This window comes from Erinaceus europaeus, chromosome 5 (genome assembly GCF_950295315.1).
Source record: "Erinaceus europaeus chromosome 5, mEriEur2.1, whole genome shotgun sequence".
Classification (NCBI taxonomy): domain Eukaryota; kingdom Metazoa; phylum Chordata; class Mammalia; order Eulipotyphla; family Erinaceidae; genus Erinaceus; species Erinaceus europaeus.
In genome coordinates, this window is record NC_080166.1 from 126135023 (window position 1) to 126153150 (window position 18128).

Consider the following 18128-nt stretch of genomic DNA (forward strand, 5'->3'; position numbering starts at 1 on the left):
TTAATCCACTAGATCACATTCTTCTAAAGGCATGTAGGGTTCACAAAGTTACCTATTTACCAATTTCTATCTTACAAGGTCATATATCAGAATCACCAATATACAGGCACAGTTCTTTGTGGGAAAGGGGCAAGATAAGAGAATAGACATACCCCTGAACATGTACTGGAGGAATCCTGTTAATTTGGGGGTATTAACAAGGAGGTAATGAGAGAATACGGATATCTTGCTGGTAAGCCCACTCATCATCTGTGCCTCAGAGTAACTTGGGTTGTTGAAGGAACTTTATTTTTGTTTTGACCTCTGTTTCACTCATACTTAAGGGATATAGCAACATGTATTATGATTGGGAATACTTCTTTCCCAAGAACAGCAGTATTAGGATAATTTTATCCTAATTCTTCCTTTTCCCTTAGCTGCCTGCTGCTTTTCTTCCCCTACTCTGTGTCACTGTCTCCCTCCTCTTCACATACCATCAGTTATTGTATTATTACCTTTTCTATAATCACCCCAAAAGAAACTTCAATATTTTTTTCTATATCACATTTGTAACATTCAGTTCTCCTTAAATGGATCCAAAATGTAATGGTGCAGGCTTTGATGGTGGGTTAAGAAAGTCCCTCTCTTTCAGTGCTTAGACAGAGGACATGTCATGTGGCCAACGTGGGGATTTTTGTTTCATGGGTTCTTGTCAATTGTAAGAAATATCCCTCTCCTTTGGCTTTTCACTTTTTGGCTTGTTAACACATACTTTTATCAATATTTTCTAAGAGGTTACATTGAAAGAAGCTGCCTTTGATCTACCATTGCTGCCTCGGAACTTCATCAGTGTCTTAAACCCAGACTATGCATGCTTATCTGTCTTAAGTGGAGAGAGTTGATGAGTGAGAGAGTCACAGAATAAGTGGTGAGGTTGTTTTTGTTTTGTTGATGACTTCTTCTAGTGATTTCCTTAGTCCTGCCGAAGCTAAGATTATTAACAGCTTAATGAAAAGAACACATTGCCTCTTTAGTTAAAGAGCCATTTAATGAAGACTCTAATATCATTCCAGCCTGGGGCAGGGAGAGAATAATTGATATAACTTCATAGGACCATAAATGTGTGGCTAAGACCTGACTCAGTATTCTTGAAAGCTTCTTCTTCTTCTTTTTTTTTTTTTTGCAGACTCTTAATATAAAATTAGGAAAATAAATGTTTAGGGAGAAAGAGCATAGTGTTTTTCAAACTCATTAACATGTGTATTTATTCTTATATACTTGTTATGTTCATGAATAAGCAAAGATTCACCTTGTCACTTCAGCATGAGGCCTGAAAATAACCTCAGGTTTGCAATGCCAAGTTTCAGATATGAACAGGCCCACTCTGGGATGCCACTGGATAAACAGCAAGGCTCATAAATAAAAAGAATATACATACCCAGATACATATGCTAAAGGAATTGTGTTAGTAGAGGGTAGTAACAAAGAGGTTATGCAGTAAGGTGGTCATCTTGTTCCTGTTCCCATGGTAACCTATGGTGGTTTTATGCAGAGACAACAGGCAGAAGCAGAAGGAGTTGTGGGTGAGAGATAACCCAGAACTGTCTTGCTATCTGCACTATTTGGGAGAAAAGTGAGAAGAAACGTGGGATACTGGCAGTCAGATAGATATATTAGATGGGGCATGATGAAAGTCATTAAGTCATTCCCTAATGACCATTTCATTAATAACTTATAAAGAGACTATGCTTCCTATTTCAATGTCAAGGCAGCCATATTCCCTTGTATAGCCAATGGTAAGAGCTTTCTGGTTACTCCCCCAGATCTTCCCCTCAGGTATCTCCACCTCACTAATCACAGCTCACTCCATCCAACTTGATCATTTGCAATTGAAATATGATTGGGTCACTTGTGTTCTAATTCTACTCCTACATTTGTTGCCTTAGGATAATACTGTCAAATCCCCCATGAGACTTCCAAGCTGGCTACAGTTTGTTCTCTGAACACCAGTCCACTCATAAGACTTGATTTTTTTTTCTCTAATTTTCTTAAAGTATCTGTAACATACCATGCTTGCAAAAGCATAGGGGTTAAACCAGTAAAATGAGGTAGAGGAGAAGAAAAACAAAGCTTTATATAAATCACAGATATCAAAGAGCACAAGGAAGTAGAATATGGGGTCTTACTGCCTGGTACTGGCAGGGGTGTATGACAGAGTGTGTTCTCCTATATGTTCAAAAGGTGAACTTATAGTGGACGTGTGAACTTTGAGTGAACCCTCCAGCAGGCAGTCATTTGGCCTGCTGGCAAGGGGAACTAAGGGCTTGTAGGCTTTCTGTGAGCTTGAGAGACTAACAAGGAGAAACTGAGTCTGGGAGACTTTTCCCTCTTGGCTCATCTCTATAAGGAGAGAGGCTAACAAGTGGGGTGTCTTTCCAGACCTCCATCCAAGGATGGGAGAGCTCCCCTAAGCTCTACTAAGCTTTCCCATAGTCCCACACATGCTGACACATAGATATTTAACACCTAATAATTTTCTTCTTTTATGAACTAATTTATTTATTTTTTGTTTTTAATTTATTATTATTACTAATAGTAGTATTAGTATTAGTGCTTTTGCCTACAGGGTTATTGCTGGGGCTTGGTGACAGCACTATGAATCCACTGCTCCCAGCAGCCCCCCCTCCTTATTGAATAGAACAGAGAGAAATTGAGAGCAGAAGGGGATATAAAGAAAGGGAGAGAAAGTTAGACACCTATAGACCTGTTTAGCTGCTTGTGAAGCTTCCCCTCACAGGTGGGAAGTGGGGGCTTGAACCCAGATCCTGCACAGGTCTTTGTGCTTAGTCGTATGTGTGCTTAATTGGTTGTGCTGCTGCCTGGCCCCTGAACTGCTTTATTAATGTTATATTTATCCCATATGGTAATTTATATTTGGTGAAATTTAGATTTCACTGAAAATTATTTTTCTTAGTACCTCAAATGGTTATGTTCAGATTTGTTATAAACCCTTCACATTTACTGGCTTAGATTTCCAGGAAAGCTGAAAGTACATTTAGAAAACATAGTCAGTACTGAGGAAGCACCTTAAAACATTTAAAGCTGGGAGTCCAGCGGTAGTGCACTAGGTTAAGTGCACATGGCGCGAAGTGCAAGGACCGGCAGAAGGATCCTGGTTCAAGCCCCAGACTCCCCACCTGCAGGGGAGTCGGTTCACAGGCAGTGAAACAGGTCTGCAAGTGTCTATCTTTCTCTCCCCCTCTCTGTCTTCTCCTCCTCTCTCCATTTCTCTCTGTCCTATCCAACAACAACGACATCAATAACAACAACAATAGTAACTACAACAACAATAAAAAGACAACAAGGGCAACAAAAGGGAAAATAAATAAATAAAAATTAAAAAGAAATTTAAAGCCAGGGAGCTAGCACAGAAGTAGCGCATGGGATTTGGATGTGTGAGGTGCGAGTTTGACCCCCGGCAATACTGTATGCTGCAGCTGAGTGGAAAGCTTGTGAAAAACAACTAAAAAAGAAAAAGCAAAAGAAACGGGTTGATTAGATTGCCAGTGGAAAGGATATCATGATTTCTTCCTGCTAAATGTTTACATTTTGTTTTTATTGACTTAACATTGGTTTATAGTGGGATATGACCTTATACTTTAACATCTGTATACACAGCATTATGACTGGCACCAAAAGTCTAGGTCCCATCTGTTGACCCCTTCCCTGTTGGTATGCATGAGACCCCTTCTGTTTCATTTGGTTTAAATCCCCCCTGCTTAACACTATTCTATTTACATAACCACTTCATTCTATTTACATAACCACTGTTAACAAGTTCCACCCTCCCTCCAGGGCATTTGTGGTTCAGTGATAGGATTCTCGCCTAATCTGCCCCCTCTTTGTCACACTCTGATTTTCACCAGTCACTTTTCTCTCCACCCTCTCTATGTCACATCCTGTTTCCACCTTACTTGGCAAGTATATATAAAGACAGCATTGTGAGTTTTACTGTACTGTACTTTGAGTTTAACTTAGATTGTGCTGCGTCCTGCATGAATAAAGACACTGCCTTCAGCTCAACCATGAGTCCCTGGTCGTCTGTTACCCGCCTGTGCCCGTGAAGCCAGCCCGGCGAAAACAATATAACCCATCGAAAACAACACTTCCCCTGACTTATACACACTCCTTCCTATTGCCCTGCTTCCAATGCCTTTTTTTTTTTTTTTTGCCTTCAGGGTTATTGCTGGGGCTCAGTGCCTGCACCATGAATCCACTGCTCCTGGAGGCCATTTTCTCCCCCTTTTGTTGCCCTTGTTGTTGTAGCCTTGTTGTGGTTATTGTTGTTATTGTTTATGTCATTTGTTGTTGGATAGGACAGAGAGAAATGGCGAGAGGAGGGAAAGACACAGAGGGGGAGAGAAAGACAGACACCTGCAGACCTGCTTCACCACCTGTGAAGCGACTCCCCTGCAGGTGGGGAGCCTGGGGCTCGAACCGGGATCTTTATGCCAGTCCTTGCGCTTTGCGCCACATGCGCTTAACCAGCTGCACTACTGCCTGACCCCCTACAATGCCTTTTTTGTACTGATAGGCTGAGAGTTTGGCATTGCTTTGCTGTTTAATTAATTTTATTTCTTTAGCTTTCTCATGTGAGAGACATCATATGGTATTTGTCTCTATCTATCTAACTTCTTTTGCTCAGCATAATTCCTCTGAAGTCCATCCATGTTCTTGAAAATAGAAGGATTTCATCTTCTTGCTTTTTGCCCTCTATTGACACTTCATTGCTTATAAATACCACATCTTGGGGCCAGGTGGTAACACACCTGGTTGAACAAGGACCAGGGTTTGAGCCCCCAGTCCCTACCTGCAGGGGGAAACTTTGCAAGTGCAAAGCAGGGCTGCAGGTGTCTCTCTGTCTCTCTCTACCACCCCCTTTCCTCTTGATTTCTGGCTGTCTCTATCCAATAATAAAGATAAGAAAAATTTAAATAAAATAAATAAATAAATACCACATCTCCTTTTGACCACCATCTTGTCTTTTTTTTTTTTTTTTCCCTCTAGGGTTATCACTGGTGCTTGGTGCCAACACTACAAATCCACTCCTCTTGGTGGCCATTATTTTTTCCATTTTATTGGAAAGGTCAGAGAGAAATTGAGAGGGGGAGGGGAGATAGAAAGGGAGAGAAGGATAGACAGACACTTGCATCCCTGATTTACTGGTTGTGAAGTGTCCACCCTGCAGGCAGCGAACCAGGGCTTTGAAGTCTTATCCTTGCATGGGTCCTTGTACTTAGTTTTATGTGTGCTTAAATGGGTGTGCCACCGATCAGCCCCCCATCTTGTCTTATAGATCTTATAGGTATAGTTAACTCTCCCCCAGTGGTGGTCACTATTGAAGAGGCCTGTTATCACAACACGTCAACAAGTCCTGTTACCATTCTAGATTTGGAGTGGAAAGCCCCATATTCAGTGGATTATTATTCTGTGATATGTGTTCTAGGAGAGTCTCTGTTCACAGAATTCACAGTATTATGCCAGGTTAGTGTGGAGTCTCTTCAAATAAGCTCTCCAATAACACTAGAGGCATCAGACACAACTGCAGTTGGCTTGCAGGGAATATATTTGTGGCCATACATAGTATTGCAATATGTTCACCTGTCCTGGGCTGCCTGGACTGAAATTCATCACAACTAGAGCAAGTCTTTATTTTTCTCTGGTAGTGTGAAGTTTGGTTGGAAGCAGTAGTGAAAGGAGATGAATAGAAATAGAAATAGAAAAAAAAATAGAACCCACATATTCTGAGTGTTAAATATCTTCTGGGGACTAATGGCTGAGAAAGGGGTGTGGTACAAGGGAGAGAGAGAGAGAGAGAGAGAGAGAGATTATAATTCACAAGTGCAGAGTCTTGCTGCCCGTGGCTGATGAGATGATTAGCATACTGTGCTGTGCTGCTGTCTAGAACCTAAAGATGTGTTTGCTTACCAGAAAGGTATCAATTCTCTGAGCATTCACAGCCCATACAATTGGTTTCTAAATAAGGGAAAAGGAAGTAAACTATATCAGGTGCCAGTTGCTGCCTCCATTTGATCACACAAGCCTTACTTATTTCTTTGCAGCAGAGCTGTGATTAAGAACTTGGGTGGTGGAACCAGCTTCCTGGCTCCAGAGATCCAACTCCTGCAACTTGTTAGCTGTTGTCCTTTGGTATATGATATAGCTGTGCCATCCCTGTTTTCCAGAGTAAACACTGATAATGCCAGTAACCTGCACTGAGAAGCCAGCCAGTTGTGAGGGTGAAAGCATTCAAAGCACTGAGCTTGAAGTCTGCTCCATAATGTGTGCTCCAAGAACCAGATTATTTTTAAATTTTTTAAAATATTTATTTATTTATTTTCCCTTTTGTTGCCCTGGTTGTTTTATTGTTGTAGTTATTATTGTTGTTGTTATTGATGTCATCGTTGTTGGATAGGACAGAGAGAAATGGAGAGAGGAGGGGATACAGAGAGAAGGAGAGAAAGTTAGACACCTGCCAGACCTGCTTCACCGCCTGTGACATGACTCCCCTGCAGTTGGGGAACCTGGGGTTCAAACCAGGATCCTTAGCTGGTCCTTGCACTTCGTGCCACAATGCACTTAACCTGCTGCACTACCGCCCGACTCCCCAAGAACTAGATTTGAACCAAAGTCTGCCAGAGCAACTTGGTTCTCTCCATCTGTCTTGCATGCTGCCTCTTTCCTGTATGAAGAGAGCCCATCTCATGTGATTGATTGCTTTGCTTTTTATCTGTTACACCTCTGATATGTTCAGAGAGTCTGAGGAATGTAGCAGCCTAAAGTCCTTGAAAGCATCCAGTGAGTCCTGTTGAGTGGGTCAATTTTTGAACTTGGCCTTTGACATTACAGAACTTTTGTCATTTAGCCTACAGTGGGGGATGGAATGAAATTTGAAGAAAACCAAGACTCCATTCATATCCCTCTGGCTACTCTTACTTGCGTTTTCCCTACTGGTTTCTTTTCTCTTCACACCTCTCATCAAGTATAGGGAGTGCAGACCCTAACTGTTTGTTAAGGTTGCATGTGACAGGGATCTAGTTTCTCCCCGTCAATAAAAGCTGTAATGGTAAATACCATCGTTCTTGCAGCCTTCAGTTACCCTGACCTCATGGTGGAGACTGCAGTATTCATACAGCTTTCTATTCCTGAGCAGGTAGGAGATTTATTTTAGGTGCTATCTAAAATGCCACTTTCTGATAGCTTGTGCTTTTGAAGTTCTGGGCACCTCACAGGCTCTCAGTAAATATTAGTTGATTGACTTGATTTCCACAGTGTCTGCTTTGCAAAATGCCACAGTGCCTGCCTTGTCCATGTGTGTGCACTTTCACATCACATTCTTTTCTTTCCTTTGGCAATTTGGGGCACTGGATGCGGAAGTAGATCTGAAGTTTTGGCATGTGGATGGAAGTGTATTAAAAGTACTGATTCCTTCTTGACAGTTTTGCACTAATGTGCTTTTTATTCTTGCTTGAAGAGTTTCATCTTGTTGCTATAGTTGTTATTATTATCACAGAACTGGGATCTGCACACACATTATTCCATGACTCCAGGCCACTTCTTGGCAAACGCTAGAAGAAGAAGAAGGCCACTTCTTCATTCAGAAAGACATCAGAGGTCCCTTCAATGCCTTAGCAGTTCCCATGTGGCACAAGGGGTCCAACTTGGGCTATCTGTGTGGCATGATAAGACCTTGACCTGGCGAGTTATCTTTTCATCCCTAAAGAGCCTATTGATCATATATTAGGGACAATGAAGACACATAGCTTATTCCGTATGTCTGGTAAAGTCTCAGCTCCTCATTCTTTTTTGTTTGTTTATTAGACTTAAAATTTTTGTTTATTATTTCTTTATAAAAAGGAAACATTGACAAAACCATAGGATAACAGGAGTACAACTACATACAATTCCCACCATCAGAACTCTGTATCCCATCCTCTCCCCTGATAGCTTTCCTATTCTTTAACCCTCTGGGAATATGGTCCCAAGGTCATTGTGGGTTGCAGAAGGTGGAAGGTCTGGCTTCTGTAATTGCTTCCCTGCTGAACATGGGCGTTGACAGGTCAATCCATACTCTCAGCCTGTCTCTCTCTTTCCCTAGAAGGGTGGGGCTCTGGGAAAGCGGAGCTCCAGGACACATTGGTGGATATAGTCAACAATATTTATACCCCTTTCCCATATTATGGAGCTACTCTCTTCCCTGATCCAGCTTTCTGGTCCTTTTCCAGCCATGACATCAACTCCCAGACCATAACTTGAATCCACCTGCATATCAGATTTCAGGCTCAGGGAAAAAAAAACAAAAACCCAAAAACCTAGTATAGCCTTTGGAATATAACTAAAGTATGCTACTAGCTATCTACAAAATGGAGGACCCCCCAACTCTTTATCTGCACTATTTCAGCTCCTCATTCTTACAGGGATGATAAAAATGACCTTTTTTTTTTTAAGTTTTTCATTTTGCCTCTAGGGTTATTTCTGGGGCATGGTGCCTGCAGTATGAATCCATTTTATTGGATAGGACAGAGAGAAATTGAGAGGGGTGGGGGAGATAGAGAGGGAGAGAAAGACAGACACCAGCAAACCTGCTTCACTGCTTGTGAAGCGACTCCCCTGCAGGTGGGGAGTTGGGGGCTCCAACTGGGATCCTTTCATGGGTCGTTGTGCTTGGTACTATGTGTGCTTAATCAGATGTACCACCTCCCAGCCCCCTAATGTAGAGTTTCCATGAAGTTTCTTTAGGGTCTCCTCTGATCACATCTAAAGACAGGAACAGCCTGGGCCCTCTCGGTGCAGGTTATATGCCTCAGTACTCACTTCACGTTATTCTTCAAGGATGGAATATTTCTAAAATACTTTATCTAAACCATGTATCTTATACACCAGTGCAAACTCAATTCTCATATCCTCAGTTTGTATGAACCAACCATGAATTTCACCAATGAAATCCATTTCTAACTTCCGCTATACTCTCCCAGTCGTTAAGTCTCTGGTGTTGACTGAAGCATGGATAACAGAATCTCCTACACAGGGTGGGCAGAGTCACATGAATTATCTTCCTCCCTAGAGTGGGAGTTCCTGATTAGGTCAGTGGAGTACAACTGGAGTGTAACTTAACTAGTTCACATTCATCCACCATGTTTGCCTGCTCTGCTCTTCACAGAAGAGCGTTTCCTCTTACAGATGATTTTTAAGAGCTTCATTTTGGGCAGTTTGTGGATATGATGGTGAGAGCCCCTTCTACAGGTGCATCTTGGTCTCTACATGCTAAGAGTAGATTAAAATGAAAAGGGAGAGAACATTTAGCAAGTTGCTTTTTGTTGTTGAATGCACAGAATATTTCCTTAGGGGGGAGATCAACACCTCTTAGGGATGAGCCAATGGTGCTTCTGTGACATGAGGTTGAAGTCAGGACAGTGCTTAAAGTGGTATTCAGCTATGAAAATACTGGACATGTGGGGAGAGATGAGGGGACCACATGCTGCATGCCCAGTTAACAATAAACAGAGCTATCTAGACTCCAGAGGATACTGAAGAAATGGTGCTGTCTTTATCCTAAGAAATTGAAGTCTTTTCAATTCAGCTATTAACGAGATTGCCTTTTCTGATTTCTCTTCCACTGGTTCATTAATTGAAACAGACTTTGCATATTAATTTCATAGTGCTCCATGCAGCTGTTTTGGTTATTTCTAATAACTTTGTGCAGAAATCTTTGGGATTTTCTCTGTGTGTTGTGCCATAAGGAAACAGGGATGGTTTTGTTCTTCTGTTCCAATCTGAGTTTCTTTTACATCCTTTGCGTAATCTGTTGCAATTCTAGAACTTGCAACATTATGCTGAGTGCTGGGGGTGAGTGGACATCTATGTCTCATCCCTGATGTGAGAGGGAAAGCTTTCCCATTTCAGCATAGCTGGTGACGTACATCTTCCTCCTCTCCCTACAAATGCTCACCAACTGATGATTGGATAAAAAAAAATAAAATAAAAAGGTGTGACATTCAGACAGCATGGAATACTATATATACTCTCAGTTATAAAACAGATACTGGAATTTTGCCATTTGCACCAACATGAGTGGACCCAGAAGAGATCAGACCAGGTCAAATAAGTCAGAGAAAGACAAACACCCGTATGACTTCAGCCCTCTGAGGCAGACAGAGAAAACAAGGAAGGGGAACTAAGTAACATAGTGACAAACTTTTGGACTATCCAACAATTAGTGGCTTCCAGAAAGGAGGGGAGGTGGGCAAATCATGACAAAGGAGTTAGTTGTATGTACAGTGTGGATGCAAATTGATTTTTCGTCGTGAACTTGATGTCGAATATGCGCATACTGATTTTTTAATGATGTACACCTGACAGCAACATATGCCCGTATGCAATTTTATGTCAATAAAATAATTAATTAGAGAGACTGCTATAACATGAAACAGGAAAGCCCCTGGTGGCAGTGGGCCTGAGCCAATAGGTATGATGCACATCTGGAGGGATGTGGAGAAGGCATTGCATTCTGGTGGGATAAAGAATCACCCCTGGGCAGGGAGAATACAGGTCCAAGAAGGATGACAGAGGACCTAGTGGGGGTTGTATTGTTATATGGAAAACTGGGAAATGTTAGGCATGTAGAAACTATTGTATTTACTGTTGAATGTAAAACATTAATTCCCCAATAAAGTAATAAAAAAATCACCCCTGGGTGGGAGGGTGTGAGCATGGGGTATTCTAGCACAGGTCCAAAGCTCCCCTGAGCAGAGCAGCGGTGTACGGTGGGTTTGGTCAAAGTATTGGGTTGTTGAAACCCATTTGTACATAGAAAAATGAACCATGACTTTTTTTTTTTTGGCCTCCTGAGTTATTGCTGGAGCTCAGTGCCTACACTAAAAATCTACTGCTTCTGCAGAAATTTTTTTCCTTTAAAAAAATATTGGATAAGATAAAGAGAAACTGAGAGAGGAGGGGGCAGAGGGAGAGAGAGAAAGAGAGACCTGCTTTACCACTAGTGAAACGTCCCCGCTGTAGGTGGGGAGACAGGGGCTTGAACTCTGGTCTTTGCGCTTAGTACTATGTGCACTTAACCTGGTGTACCACCACCCAGTCCCCCACCATGACTTTTTTGACAGCCCAGTATAACTGCTTACATTTCCTGAGCATTTACATGTATCATGCCATGGGATAAGTGTTCCTTGAGTCTATCAAATAACTTAAAAATCCTTATAAAATAAATGTCACAGGGACTTCAGAGAGATATCAGTGTAATAGAGCACAGGACTTACATGCCTGAGTCCCCAGAGGTCCCAGGTTCAGTTGCAAGCACCTCCAGATGTCAGAGTTGAGAGGTGCCCTGGTATATCTCTTTTAAAAAAATAAATATTTACTCTACCTACAGTGGAAGAAGCTTCATGAGTGGTGGAGCAGTGCTGCTGATCTCTCTCCCTCTTTATCTCTCTATCTCTCATATTTTATCAAAAAGGAAGGGAAAAAATGGTTACCAGGAACAGTGGAGTCATGTAGGTGGAAAACTCAGTGTTCATCTTGGTGGCATATAATAGCAATAAAGTAAGTGCCACTCTTATCCCCATGTTTAGAAGATGGATCAAGGCAGGGCAACGCTTTTCCTAGTGATCTACTAAAGGGCAGAGGTGAGATTTGAATCCAACACATCACTCATCTTGGGAATCACCACTTTATTTTGCATATCCAGCGGCCAGTGTGTATGACAGCCAGTATACTGTGGAACGCTTTCGAAAGAATAGATGTGGGACCAGGTTGTGACTCACCCAGCAGAGCTCATACCCATCACCATGTGTGAGGGCATGGCTTTGACTTCTCCCCTGCCTACCCACAGAGGAAAGAGTGGTGCTGATGACTCTCCTTCTGTCTCTTCCCCTCTCCATCTCCCTCTTTCTCTCACATTCCATAAAAAATGGCCACCGGGGGGCCAGGTGGTGGCACACCTGATAGTGAGAGGGTGGTGAGCCCCTCTCCCCATCTGCAGGGGTGAAGTTTCATGAGTGCTTAAACAGCGCTGTGGTTATTTCTCTCCCCCTCTCTATCTCCTGATTCTCTCTCAAGTTCTGATTTCTCTTTGTTTCTATCCAAAATGAATACGTAAAATATTAAAAAAATAAGACACTACAGAGAGAAAAGGAAAAAGGAAGGGCATTCAGAAATAGTAAGAGGTGTATACATGACTTAGAAAGGAAGAGAAGGTGGCAGGACTGTAGAAAAAATAGGCAAAAAGGGAGTCGGGCGGTAGCACAGCGGGCTAAGCGCAGGTGGCGCAAAGCACAAGGACCGGCATAAGGATCCCGGTTGGAACCCCGGCTCCCACCTGCAGGGGAGTCGCTTCCCAGGCGGTGAAGCAGGTCTGCAGGTGTCTATCTTTCTCTCCTCCTCTCTGTCTTCCCCTCCCTCTCTCCATTTCTCTCTGTCCTATCCAACAATAACAACAACAATAAAAAAAAAAAAGGGCAACAAAAGGGAATAAATAAATAAAATAAAAAAATTAAAAAATTAAAAAATAGGCAAAAATATAGATAGAGATACATAGTTACAGATATAAAATCAATCTATATCTGTGACCTTGGGAGAATTACTGCAGTTTCCAATGAAAGGCACGGGGACACAGAGCTCTAGTGGTGGAAACAGTGTGGAACTATGCTGATATCTTATAATTTTGTAAATCAATATTGAATCACTGATACGATATTAAATAAAAAAAGAAATTAAAAAAGAGAGACTGGTTTTAAAAAATGGCCACTGGAAATGGAGGAATTGTGCAGCATAAAACCCCAGAAATATCCATGCTGGCCAAAAGTGGCAAAAATAAATAAATAAATAAATAAATAAATAAATAAATAAGCAAGCAAATACAGCTTTTTGGAGCAGATTGTTTAGCTATGGCTATCACCGGCAGAGCTCAGCTAGGCTTAGGATGTTAAGATGTGGGCAGGAGAAGGAGACATTAAGTACCAGTGTGAGACAGGATCAGAAATAAGGAGGCATGTCAACAAAATAAGCTAGTGGGGGTTGTATTGTTCAATGGGAAACTGGGGAATGTTACGCATGTACAGACTGTTGTATTTCCTGTTGAATGTAAAATATTAATTCCCCAATAAAGAAATAAATTAAAAACAAAAACAAAATAAGTTAGGGAGGCAGGCAATGGTGCACCTGGTTGATCACACGTAGTACTATGCTCAAGGACCCAGGAAAGGACCTGAGTTCTAGCTCCCTCTCCCCTCCTGCAGCAGGCATGCTTCAGGAGCCATGAATCAGGTCTGTAGTTGTCTGTCATTCCCTCTCCCTCTCTATATTCTCCTTTCCCTTTCAATCTCTCTGTCCTATAGAATAAAATGGAAAAAAGAAAAAAAATGTCCACCAGGAGTGGTGGATTTGTAGTGCTGCCACCAGTAACCCTGGAGACGAATCAAATCAAATCAAACAAGTTAGCAGAGATTAGAAAGTGGGGAACTAATTATGGTAGAGAATGAGAAGGTGACACACACCTTGACCTTGGCGACATTCTGTGACACCCTTATTTTCTGACACTGTGAATGACCTCATCTTGAAGTACCTAACCTCGTTAGATATTACCTTACTCCCTTATGAGGATTATTACTATTATTTTTTCTGTCAATGTGTTTCTTTTTAGAGCTCTGTCTATGCCTTAAAGAGAGGAGGAGAGTCAAGGCATCAGTATAATGCTAGAATTTCAAGGAAAAACTGAAATGTCAAAAATTAAATGAGGAATCATAAAGACCTAGAAGTCCAACTTCTTGACCTGCCAGGTTTAGAGACTATTAATCCAAATCCTCACCCAAAATTCTAGCAGATAAATCCATGTGCTAAACAGGGGTGGCTGCCACCCTCCACATGAGGATGTTAATAATGCTTAACCTCCACATTGGAAACACTTCCAGATTTTTCTAAATGATCTCCCAAAGCCGCCGAGATATCTTTAATGTGGAATAAATGTATTCCTTTGTAATTGCTATTTTACATTCCCTGTAATGACATGGGAGAATACCCCAGAAATTGGCAGACTGCCTTGTGAATCCATCATAGTCATGAGAGAAAGTGGAAAATGGGCATTCTTCCATGAAGATGCAGACACCTTCTGAGGACAGGGAGCTGGTCAGGGAAATGGTCTCCTTTGTAGGATTCCTGTGTACTTTCAGGAATTCTTGCTAAAAATGCTCAGAGTAACTCAGGCTGGGTGGAAGGAGAGCTGTCCCATGGGATGGAACAAGAAGCTGTCTAGTTTGTGTACTAGGACAGGACAATTTACAGATGTCACTGGACCACACATCTCTTCTACACTTCATTATCACTCAGATAAGTAGGTAAAGCACTCTGTAAACATTGAGATCTGGATGAATAGTTCAGGAAAATTCATTCACAGGATGACATTGATTTCCCTTTGTGAGTTTGAAAAAGACTCTGAATCAGGACAGTGTCCTGTGGATAGACCTCTCTAGTCATTTAATACCAAACCTGGGGAGGCTCTTCAAAAGTCCTTCTCTGGGGCTGGGGAGATCGCATAATGGATATGCTCCAAGACTTTCATGTCTGAGGCTATGAGGTTGCAAGTTCAATGCTCAGCACCACCACAAACCAGAACTGAGCAGTGCTCTGACTGATATGTCTAATCTAATCTAATCTAATCTAATCTAATCTAATCTAATCTAATCTATCTACATGTCTATCTTTAATGCTTATCTCTCATTAAAATAAAACATATTTAAAAAAAATTCTTCATCAGCACAGAGTAACTAAAGAAATCTTTTTTTGTTTGCTTTCCTTACAAAATATGTTAAGAAAAAGAACTAAGAACATAGCAGAATGGTGTGTGCATACTTTTTTTTCCCCCCTGTAAGAGGCTTCTTGAAGATTTGTGCTGGATTCGTTGTTTTAATTGGATATTTTTTTTAATGTGAAAGCTGCTGGTTCAGGCTCTTTCTGATATTAATGGCTCTGAGTTTCACTTGGCCTCTTCTTCCTGGGAGATGCTGCACAGAGAATCAATATTTCTGCTTCTTCACCCACTCTGTCACTGGGTAACCTTCGGGAAGTTTCTCATTTTTTTGAGGGGTCTCAGTTTACCCACCTCTAATAAGGAGCTAAATAATGCAAGGTTTTTAAATAAGATTTGAATAATAGATGCCTGAAAAAGCTTTTAGATTTAAGAGTTGAAACCTCTATATCTTTGGAAATGATAATAATGGGGGGGGTAGCAGAGAACTTCTCTTCCCAAAGCTGTAACAACCACTTCTGCATTATTTTTCCATTCACCCTCAAAATATCCTTAAGAGGTAAAGAATGAGAAAATGGCAGCAGCATTTTTTTTTTTTTTGCAGAGGAAAAAGAAATAAGTGCAGTGGTTTTCCATTTCAGAGTGGTGCTGGAATTAAGTACTAAATTTTCAGAGAAAGTTTTTGTGATTCCAGGGTTTTTTAAAAAATTATTATTATTGTTAACATGACATGTGTTTCTTCTGCATGCTCTTTCAGGAAGGGAAGAATGCCCAGAAAATCTCTGTCTTTAATATTGTGTCCTTATTTCTCTTTTAGGTAAGGATGAGAATCTTTCCTCTGTGGTTATCACTTGTCTCCCTGTAGGATGTCTTTCCATGTAGATGGTAATTATTGTCATCTTATTGGTCTCTGTGATCAGTCGAGGCTGAGATTCCTGTATCCAAGCCCTGAATAAGCACTTGTAGATAAGCACAAATAGTGTTAGTCTGCCAGTTACGTTCTCCACTCATTGTTGTTATGATTTGCAGACAGTTTCAGATCTTTCTGCCTGTAACTCTGTATAGCTCAAAAACTATTCCTCCTCCTGGGAGAACATCCCAATTTCAGCAGCTAAAATGGAAATTGACAGGAAGAGTTGGATACCACTGTATCTGGTTGTCGGGGGAGGAATTATTGTGTGTAATTGTTAGAGTCTTGCAGAAGACTTAATGGAATGAACATGCTTGCCACACCCATGGGCACCACCAGTCTTCAGAATGGACTGAAGGAGATGGGAGGCCTGTCAGCCCGTTGAGAATGATAAAAATTAATCTGAGCGGCTGATGAATCAGGAAAACATACACAATGAATTAAATTTGATAGCCTGAAATAATACATTTCTCCTGGTGCTTTCCATGTGGGGTGATGTCACACCTAATTTTCATTCAAATAACTCTAGAGATCGAAAAAGAAGACTTGGTCAGAGAATGCTGCACAGCAGTTCGGTGCAGTTCTGGTGAATCTTACCTTTTAATGGAAAATGGAATAATTGGAAGAGAGACTGGCTGATAGTCCATGGTGAGCTTGCAAGTGCTGCTGTTCATTCTCCCTCAAGGTTGTGAGGTACGCCTTCGAGAAATTGACAGAGGGTTGAGATGAGAGGATCATAGAGATATAGTTTCCAGAAACCCTAAGAGAAAATCTACTCTCTGGAGGGGGCAGTAGAGTATTGAAATTGGGTTCTAGAAGGCCAGGTGGTAATGCAACAGGCTAAATGCACACAGTGTGAACCACAGGGACTGGCCCAAAGATCCTGGTTGGAACCCCTGGCTCCCCAGCTACACGAGGGTCATTTCACAAGCAGCGGCGAAGCAGGTCTTCAGGTGTCTTTCTCTCCCCCTCTCTGAATTATCCTCCTCTCTCAGTTCTCTCTGTTCTTTTTGAGCTCTTTTACCTCTTTCTTAGTTTTCTCTAGCTCATCCTCTGTTTGCCTAATTCTGTTTTCTGCTTCTGTTAGTCTGCTTTCCTTTCCCTCAGCTTCTTTCTTCAGTTCAGCTATTTCAGCTTTCAGTTCTCTAATTACCTTGAGGTAGCTAGTATTTTCCTTGAGGATCTCATCTGTTGTTTCCTTAACTCTGCTAGCCCTTTCCTCCATAGTTGTCTTCATTTCTGTGATTATTAAGTTTGCTATTGCTTGCAAACTTTTCTTATCTATAGTTACTTCTAACTGATAGTAGTTTCTTCTGGGCTCCTATCATCATTCATTGTAGTAGCAGTTTTATTTGCTCTTGGTTTAACCATTTTTTTATTGATGTGTTTTTTATTTTTATGTTCTGTTGTTCTTCAGTTGTTGTGTTTTGAGTACAAGCTACGCTGTACTAAATACCTTTATGACAAATGCAGTCACCAACCTCAGAAATTACAATAGTAACTAAAGCAAGGATTGAAGCAGTTTAACCAAAACCAGTTAGCCAAACAGTACCTCAAGTCCAAGAAAAATAGCAACCAAATCCAAATGAAGAAGAGACAGGATAGAAGGGATGGCAAGAATAGACAATTATGCAAATCTACTGTCCACTTTAAATTCTAGGGGTAGCAAGAGGGGAAAGAGAAGCAGAGAAGAGATACACACAAAGAGAGTCCACTCTGAGTCAGATTTCTTCTCCAAAATAATTCACAAATGAGTATCAGTAAATTCAGAAAGCAGAAGAAGGAGGAAGGAAGAAAAGAAGACAAGAATTAGAAAGAAAAAAAAAAGAAAAGATCAGTGAAATGAAAGTTTTTTTAAAATTATTATTAGCTAGGAGGAGGGAGAAGGGGGAGAGTGGATAGAGGAGGTAGGTAGAGTGAAACAAGTTCCTCTCACAATGGGTAGGACACCCAGTTACCTAGCAATGTAAAATACACTAAAAGTTAATTTTGGTCAACCTGAAGGAGTGGGGGGAAAGGGACACGTATATATATAATAGTAATAATAAAATAGAACATAGTAAAAAAAAAAAACCTAACAGTTAGTCTGCAGTTTGGATGGCTCCCGATTGGCTCAGGCATCGTGAGCCAAGACAGCCAATTGTTAAAAAAACAAACAAAAAGAAAAAACAAAAAACAAAAACCTCCAGGTAGTCTTTCCCAGGCGGGGTGAGGCTCTGATTGGTCAGATATTTGCCATTCCAATTGAGCTTAAACCACTTAGAAGGAAAAAAAAAAAGAGCAGAGGGAATCAGAAAGGAAAAGGATTGGAATCACACCCTTGGTGAGCCAGGAATCTTGGTAAAGAAAAAAGCTCCGTGGGGAGCCTGCTAGTAGCAGCTCTCCAGCTCCCAGGGTCTGGTTATAGGGTGGGGGAGATTGGTCAGA

General features: G+C 41.2%; 1 protein-coding gene across 1 annotated transcript in view; it reads left to right on the forward strand.

The window, feature by feature from the left end:
* Positions 1 to 18128, forward strand: part of HS6ST3 (heparan sulfate 6-O-sulfotransferase 3) — a 962791-nt gene that overhangs the window by 529039 nt on the left and 415624 nt on the right. The gene's annotated exons all lie outside the window — the stretch shown is intronic.